This window comes from Mytilus californianus, unplaced genomic scaffold, assembly GCF_021869535.1.
Source record: "Mytilus californianus isolate M0D057914Y unplaced genomic scaffold, xbMytCali1.0.p SCAF_52, whole genome shotgun sequence".
In the NCBI taxonomy this organism is placed as follows: domain Eukaryota; kingdom Metazoa; phylum Mollusca; class Bivalvia; order Mytilida; family Mytilidae; genus Mytilus; species Mytilus californianus.
In genome coordinates this window covers 183,966-193,411 of record NW_026262704.1, presented here as the reverse complement: position 1 = coordinate 193,411, position 9,446 = coordinate 183,966, and the positions used below count along the sequence as shown (strand labels likewise).

Genomic DNA, 9,446 nt, shown 5'->3' with positions numbered 1-9,446 from the left:
CATTTTTATATTTTTATATATACAAAGTGAAACACCATAATCATTTTATATTGATGACATGGGGTAGATGTACATGAGAGAGACAATGCTGCTGCTGCAATACAATAAAACATTCATAGATGCAAAGCAAGCACATTAGCCATATACATGTATGTACTGTAGTATTTGAGACATAAAAAAATATCAAAGATGAAAAAGGTCTACTTTAATGATTTATTAGGTGTGAAGGACTTAAACGGAGTGGTTTTTAGAATCGTTCACTTCTCCCAGAGGTATCCTTGATGTCTCTCTATAGTGGCCTCTCATGACATGACTTTTCACTGTTATATGCTTCCAGGGAGATTTTGAAGTGTGGTGACCCCTGCATCTAAATAAATCATTTTCAGCAGATACATATCTCTGTTTTCAGACTATTTGATGAAAAGTTTAAACTAATATACAAATTAGAAAAATGAAAACTGAGCAACTTGAACCCACAAAATACAGATGATCTCAGGTGCTCTGGAAGAGTAAGCAGATCCTGCTCCATGTGTAGTATTTAGAATGAGATGCCTAGGTGCCCTTTTCCTATATGTAATCACATGATTTTGCAAATTATTGTGTGCTTTTATTATTGCAAATTTGAAGAATGGAATAAAATGTGTAAAAAGTATTGCTTTAGCAGAAAAATCAGCACACAGATATAGGAATGGTATAAATGTATCTGATTTAAGTATAGATCCTGTGTCCAAGCTTTGTTTTCTTGTAATAAGCTTGGACACAGGATTTGCATTTTAATCGGATTAAAAGGTATCAGAATGCAATTTATTATTTAGATACTCACCCACTTACATTATTGCAGTAATAAAAACTTTGCTATCCTTTCTGAATTTACAGTACCTAAAATTTCCATCATGATAGACCTCGAAAAAGATGAGTGTGAAATAAAAGTTGTGGGTCAAAAAATTAATACCAACGCAACAAAACAGGATCACCAAAATCAGAGTGAGACATTCATATGCCATCTTCAAAGCAGACCTCAGAAGCAATATAGCTTTTTTTAATGCTCTTAATGGTCATATAGCTCTCACTTGTATTAAGACTTGTATGTACTAGGCATTGAGCATACCTGATGAAGGTTAATCCAGGAAAGCCCTTGGATGCATTCAATTTAAAATTTTTTTTTTTTCATTTTCAATGAAGGAATAGTGTAATTAATGAATGCTATATTTGAAAAATACCATTGTTAATGTTAATTTCTTCAGCAGCAGCATATCTGGGTTGAACTATTTTTTCAACTTTAGTTTTTCCTTGGGAAAAGTTGTTTTTAAAAGAAACCCATATTGACATGATTGACAATTGATAGAGGATGATAATTATAGGTAACAGTTTTAGCCTTCAACAATTTGCAAACCAATTTATCAAGTATATGGGACCTTATAAAATAGCATGTGATAAAAATTCTAAATCCAGTACTAATGATAAAATAAATACAGCTACTATATGTATATGGAAGAAAAACAAATTTGATGAATGGCCACTAAACTTTTTCAAAACAATTCTTTAAGAACATGCACACACTTTGAAAACACAATGACAAATATTTGTTACCAGAGGGCCCAGACACACTTTTAAAAACATGAATGGTTAGTGTACAACAGGTTCCTTGATAAGGACAGGCAAAAAACAAATGTTTGTGTGTTAACTTCCCACTTGCATAGTAGTTTTATTTATACAATAAGAACAAAGACTAATAATCAAGTGAAAATTATTGACTCATCAGATTTTCATGTCACAGTGGCAGGCAGGCAATATTTGTTGATTGATACTTTTAATATTTTTAAAATTGACAAGTTGACACATTTACAGAAACAAAGAATGACTGTAATCATTAGACTTTAAAAAAAATGGCTTAAAACAGACATAAGCTGAGTGTTTACACTTTGCATTTGTGCAAGCTTTTCATTCAGACAATTTTTTTGCCCAACTGAAATTTCTTGAAAGTAGGAAAAGGGGGGGGGGGGGCTTCCAGACAACTGAAGTCATTTATATGGACAAATTCATTCATAGAATAAACCAGTTTCAATGTACTACATAAATCTGTTATACACTGCAGCATAATTAAACAAATAATTAAATAAATGCAGAAAATTATTGAAACAAGGAGTCTGAGCAACATGAAAAAAATCAACAAATGACGGAGTAAAGCCTTCAACCTATCAACATTTTTATGTAAAACATTAAAAATCCAGGAAACATCATCACACTTCATTGTCTGAATCAATTTCGTGGTTAAAAACTGGTAAAATTGACATCATTTGCTCCATTTTGCAATGAAATAACGCCAAAAACGTTGGAAAAATGTTGAATTTTGACCTCCGGTTGAGGTATTTATTATGTAAACAAGACTCGAAGTGACGGGGAATTCTTTACATAGTCATGTGCCCATGTGTTTCTGGGTCACATTTATTTATATCTCAACCAATGAAAAGCTTTAGGATGCAATTGTGTCAGTTATTTTCAGACGGGGGTACTACCCGCGGTTTTTTGGAAACCAACGGAGGTAGTCTTTTGATTTATCATATTTCAATAACGAAGCACTTATTTTAATATATTTTTGGCAGTCGTGTGACAAAATCTATTCTGATGAAGATTAAACCGCAAATACTGTTGGATGATAAGTCGTTTTGATAAATTTATTGTCTGAATCATATGCTACGTTTTTGTTTACACGCTGATTACAGCGCCACCTCGAAATTTTTAGATTATGTCCCCTTTCCCGCGTGACCACCGGAAAGAACTCTTCAATGTCACTGGCTTTCCCACCGTCTTCAGCAATCAATAGTTTTGTGTTTAGTGTATTGTGAGCTTGTCTGTTTGTTTCGTTTGTTGTACTTTTGCGCAGCATGTATGGTCTCTCGTTATCGACGAATCGTTTTTGATGGCTCTTAAAATGTTTGCTTTTCTTTTTCAAAATAATTTTGGAACGTGATAGTATGTAAATAACGAAAATTAAAAAGCAGAAAAAATAAAAGGTCCGTGCCACTGTTTTTGAGATATGATCAATTGAAAATAGGCGGGAAGTGATTCTTTTTAGACTCTTTTCCAACACTTTTGCGTAACGCTATTTTGAAAAGAAGAAAAACTTACCAGCCATTTGCCGTGATTGACAATAAAATAGGGGACGGAATTCTTTTCCGACGCTTTTTCATAACGCTAAAAATTTAGATTATTTTTATTAGCGAGAACATTACTTGACTCGCATGTACTGTCTGATGCACACGCGACAACAAAAGTATAACACTAAAGAAACAAATATTTTTAAGCGAATAGACATGAAAATGTTACTTATTTCACATGCACGTGTGATAGAAATAATTTACAAGAAAGGATAAACTACACATTTTACGCAAATTTACAGCATAAACAAAAAAAACAGTACAGAAAAAGTACACATGTAGAAGCAAAACGCATCATAGATATTTTTATTCAGGCTGTAAAAATTTCTAGGTAAAAATACGGAAATCTTATTTCTATTGGATTGTTTTCCCCAAAACGGGGGAGAGATCCGATACTGGAGGTACTGAAGTATCAGACCAACTCGCGACAAGAGCGGTGCTAGCACCTTACATCTCACATAGTTGCATAATTCAGTTTAATATCGAACAGACACTTCACGTTTATATTACCAAAAGGTCGAGAAGTGATACTCTAAACTTTCCGATCACGAAAACTTGCTTTCACTAAAAAACCGGACATTGTAAAACGATTTTTGCTTAACAAAATTGTCGTGAAAATAAAAGTAAAAATGCTAATGAAATACGGCAAGTCGGAATAAAAGTGGTAACAATTTAAGGACGTATATCATACGTTTTTTCCTTCTATCATACAAAATAATATTTTTATATCGATTCACACCAGGTCCGATGACCCTAGTTTTCAAGAAATTTCATTGCTCATTGATAAATTCCACGCTTATCACTAATCCCCGGCGCAGAGATCATATCTGTTCCGTTCAATACTTCGTTACACTACACTCAATATGTCATATTAAGTGCAGTATTGCGGAGCATGTATGGAACGGATATGAACTCTGCACCGCAGATTGCAATATCACGCGGACTTTTGGCTGTCTCATTTCATTGACACAAAAATAAATGTACAACTGTGTGAGGGTAATGAGTATTCATTATTTCAAATTAAGGAACTGGTATAATTTAAGCCATCAAAGGTTTTGCCTAGTGAAAAGCTGTATAGAAATAAGAAGATGTGGTATGATCGCAAATGAGAGACCAAATGATGAAGAAGTTATCAACTTAATTTGAATATGTCACCAAACGGCCTTTGTCAATGAACAAAATGCAAACCGCATAGCTATAGCTAAAAATGGCCACGACATGAAATGAAAAAAAAATCACATACAGGATGCGTAGAGGTTAAACATATTTGGGGGCCTGACCTCATCAGATCGACACAAAGCGCACAATTAAAAGACAGTTAACCAACTAGAAGACTAGAAGACACAAAGTACCGACCTGAAAGTACTCACATATAGGTACTGAAAGCAAGGCCAAACCGAAATATGTTTGTAACAAATAAAAATCTCCCAAGACTAAAATTTTAATTAGTAATGAGTTAACAAGTATATTGGATTTACGATAAAGACGTCATACACAGACGTAATAGATGGTGGTAAAGAGGTATTTTCGTGCAACGTTTTTTATTTAACGTTCAACGTGTTTTTACCTTTTTATTTGTGGTTCAGTCGTGCAAGACAGGTACCTCGTTTAACGTGTTTTGCTTATTCATATTTACGTTCTTCATTATTTCCAATTGCGTATTATGCGTGCGTGGTATTTTTCAAATAAAATCCAAACACTCGGCAGGGATCGTCAAGAAAACTAAATAAATTTAAAAAAAAAATTGTTTCGTGACTGTGGGATATTTGTATTGAAGATAATTATATATACTATTTAAAAGCCGTAAACCATGTATATCATAAATCTGTAGAATCGGGAAAATCAAGTAAAACAGAGAGTTTTCATATATTGCAGACATTGAATCAATCACAAAAGGTTCACATCAAAGTCTTTATTTTGCGCAACGTTCATGACAGAAATTGTTTCATGTTTAATGTGAATTTATGTCTTATTTTACGTTTTTTTTACCACCCCTCGTCATACACACAGAAAACAGGATCTTTTGCAATGCCGAATAGAAATAGGTATTGACAAGATGAAAGACGGTCACCGTAAGTGTATAACGTCACATTACCCAAATTGCACCTATTTAGCAAAAAAGCAGGGGAAATAGATAGAAGAAGATATGGTATGAGTGCCAATGAGACAACTCTCAATCCAAGTCACAATTTGTAAAAAGTAAACAATTATAGGTCAAAGTACAGCCTTTAACACATAGCCTTTGCTCACACCGAACAGGTTTTTTTAGAGACTAATTAAACAATTTGTATTTTTTATGATTTGACATTATGCACGTCTTTCAACATAGCTAATTATAATATTCTTTGTTGCAAAAGTACACCAATATAAAGGGTCAAGCAACAAAAACAAACAATGATACAATTCAATACAATACAATATAACATATTTTTAGAAAGAGTTCAATTTACAAATGCATGTAAAAAACACAACCATAAACTTGTCTGACCCGTCTCAGTTCTAAAGACTGCTTAACCCTCTTGCTGCATGCCAGTAGCTTTTTAAGGTTGCATTTCGTGTGCCAGAAAATACGACAGCTCTACGTCGGTGACGTCACATGCCTAACAATGACGTCATTCGATATATGAAATCATGCCCTAATGACCGTTACATTTAGGAGCCATCGAAGAAAAATATTACAATGTTTCATCTTCGGTCTTTTACTTGAAAGAGATACAGCAATGATGCGAAGCTTGCATAAATTAAAACATGGACATATGTGTGACATGTGTCCCTCCGGCACAGTCAGTGTGGACACATGTCTCCTTCTGGCAGCAAAAGGGTTAATGAAGACTTCAATATGATAAAAAAAAGTTCAGGGGTGGGGATTAGAATATGTTTTAGTTTATTAAATGCATCAAGATGTTGAAATAATGGTACATAGTCATTTAGATAAGCAAAAAATAATTGAACGCAATGCTAGTATGTTAATGTCACAGTACAAAAAGAAATGAAATTCGTCATCTAGGACTCCACATTTTTTACATAATCTTTGTGCTCTTGGAATGTTTCTGTATCTACCCAAGTCAATGCCTGGGGAATGATCACCAAGTCTAAATTTTGAGAGTAACTGCCTATATATGTACACTGTAAATATTTCGAACGCCTGACGCGTCCGGACGCGTTCCAATTTTAAACACAATATGTTCTGTTATTATCACTTGTTTTCCACATTGAACGCCAGCGTGTGTTTAGTCTTTTAACGCATAGATTCAAGAACAGCGTTCTGAATTTGAACACTTTAGTGTTCTAATACTGTAATAGAATGAAATAATATTTCATAGCTTTAGAGTTAGACAGACGATGAATAATTAGGAGATAACTATATTGTATTTAAAGCTCCGACGGCATCAATTGGAGATTTGATGGTCGCAAATTAAGTTTACTGGCGACGCGTAAGCGGAGCCAGTAAACGGGTAAACATGGTGTAAAAAATTGGAACACCAATGTTACGATTTAGAACACTGTAACGCGTTTCAGAAGTGTTACAAAAAGGCATTCAAAATATGTAGATCCTTAACACTTTTATTTACAGCGTATAAAATTATTGCAATTTAAAAACATTTTAATTTCCCATAAAGAAAAATATTATAGTTTTTATGAGGAATACAATTTTGAAAGTTTTTTTAAAGCAGTTTTTTTCATAATCTTCTGAAACAAACCTTTAAATATTACATTTTAACACTTTTTTTATCGTTTGAAAGGTACATAAATATTAGAGTGATTTTCTGGGTTTATTTTCATATCTTTAACAATTTTATCTGCAAATGAGTACCAAGAAAAAAATTTTACGGAATGTCAATTTATATTTGTTTGTAGAGATTTTTTAACCAGGGGATTAATATAATTAGAGTTTAATCTATAAAAATACATGATGAGTGTTTGAGTTTTTATATAAGAGTCCAAAGTAAATTCTGATCTAGCACCTATGTTAGTGGCTGTCATTTTTAGTCCTAATACTGCTTTACAAAATTTAGAATGAACCATCTCAAACGGGTCTCACGTCAAGTATACCATTTAAGAGTTTGACCACTACCTCTTGCATTTCATAATTTTATAACATATAGTTTAAAAGGCCATTTTGGAAAATCTTATTAGACCCTATGCATTTTTTAAAGTCAAATACAAAATAATACCGATGTTAAATTGGTGAAAAATCTAGCGAGAATCATTTCCCTTCAAATTTTCAATGATTTATACCCAAAAAACAAGTAAATGGACCTTTCATTTTTTTTCTGCTTATTTTTGGTACTAGTACGTTATCTACAGTTTTTGCATGTATTTATTTACATTGCGGATGAAGATTCGATCTTATTTACAGAACTAAAATATAAAAGGCGTTGTATATTTACATGTTGGGTAGCTCCAATAAAACCTCAAAATACATTACAACCTGATCTACGATCAATTTGCTCTCCTACTGACCCACAGAGGTTTAAATAAAAGCAGTGTTTACAAAAATATATTACGCAGACTAACAGCTCCATTTATTGCTCTAGAGTGAGACCATAATAATGGTCACGGGTGGGTTGGCTGAAATAACGGGTTTATGGCAGACGCGTAGGTTACAGTTAAATTGATCAAGTGTCCTGGCTTCATCACTGTTTCGTTTTAATTATATTTGAGGAAAATTCAGAGAACGCCAAACACAAAAATGAAAAGTTCAGAAACAGACTTACCAATTACGACAATACTAGAGCACATGCCAAATAGTATTGAAAAATACCATGCATCTTTTCAATTTGAATAATTTAGTTTTGGATGTAACACGTCTTCTGATTGGCTGACTGAAGTTTTTTGTCTATGTGCTCATAGACCGTATTTTGTCATGTGACGCTTTTTCATAATTTACTTGGACCGAGTGCGTTGACAGAATTAGCATGACCTGCTCTAGATCTGCATGCAGCACTACCCTCCATGTAAATATAAAATCTTTCAACTTGTCACCATTGGAAATTGGACAATTTTGACCATATTAACTTATTTGTAGATTTTGACTTTTTCGCCTTTTTTACTTATTCAAGTTTCTATCTATCTACCCTTTTCAAGATTTTAGACAAACATGCATAATAAATATTATTTTTATACACATATTCACATTCGCAGTACTACAAATTGTCGATACCTGTATCTTGGCATTGCACAAGGTCAAGTTTTTCTCTAACTGTTAATGACATCTTTACACTAAATCCATTGGATGTTGGAGGTGTACTGATTGATATTGTTGTCTTAGATACGTGATGTTTTTATAAGTCGTTATTGGCTTTGAACTAGCTGTCAGTAACTGCGAGTACTCTCAGATCTATACTTTGTGGTTTGGTTTGGTTTTTTTTTTTTTTTTTTTTTTGGGGGGGGGGGGTGTTTCCAGGGATGTATAAATACCCTGGCAATTCCGATGTGTTTTTCTGCGGTGTATCGATCTGTCAGATGAGGTAAACTCTTTTCAATTGATTTTTATAGTTTGTTCTTATGTTGTACCACTATCCCAGGTAAGGAGGCTTGGCGACTTCAAACATGTTTATATAACCCCGCCACATTATGTATGTGCCTGTCCCAAGTCAGGAGCCTGTACTTATATAGTTGTCGTTGGTTCATGTCTGTCATATTTGTTTTTCGTAAATTGTTTTGCTATAAATTGGATCGTTAGTTTTTTCAATTGAAATATTTTATATTTTTCATGTCGCAGCCTTTTATATCCGACTATACGATATTGGTTTTCTCAGTGTTGAAGGCCGTACGAATGCCTATAATAACTAACAGCCACTTCATTTGAACTTGAGTGGATAATTGTCTCATTGGCAATCATACCACATCTCCTTATTGTTATCTAAATTAAAAAAAGGGTAAAATTCCTCATTTAAGGCCAATAACTCCTATAATATTAGAAGTCTGCTGATTGTTTTGACCCAAATAGACAGTAGATAGAATTCAACATTCTGAACATTTTTGTTCCTGTTAAGATTTTCTCTATTCTCATAGAGGTTTTCAAGATAATAAACAAAAAACGTTTGTTCTATTTTAAGGATGTACATCTCTGACGAGCCAAAAAATTCTAGAATTAAACTTTTCTTCTTAACCTGATTGTTGGGTTTATATGACTGTAAACAAGTAATTAATTGGAGAAAAATCATATGGTGGTGCACTTCTTTTTTTGCTACGGCCATTTGAAAGTACCCCATATTTATGATTTTCCCATTTGTCATCAATTTTTACCCATTTTTGGGCTATTATCACAGTTTCACAATTAAA

The 9,446-nt window shown here is 33.3% G+C and overlaps 1 pseudogene; it reads right to left on the bottom strand.

The window, feature by feature from the left end:
- Positions 1-3,537: 3,537 nt before the first annotated feature.
- On the bottom strand, positions 3,538-3,687 carry LOC127703858 (U2 spliceosomal RNA; annotated as a pseudogene).
- Positions 3,688-9,446: the final 5,759 nt, after the last annotated feature.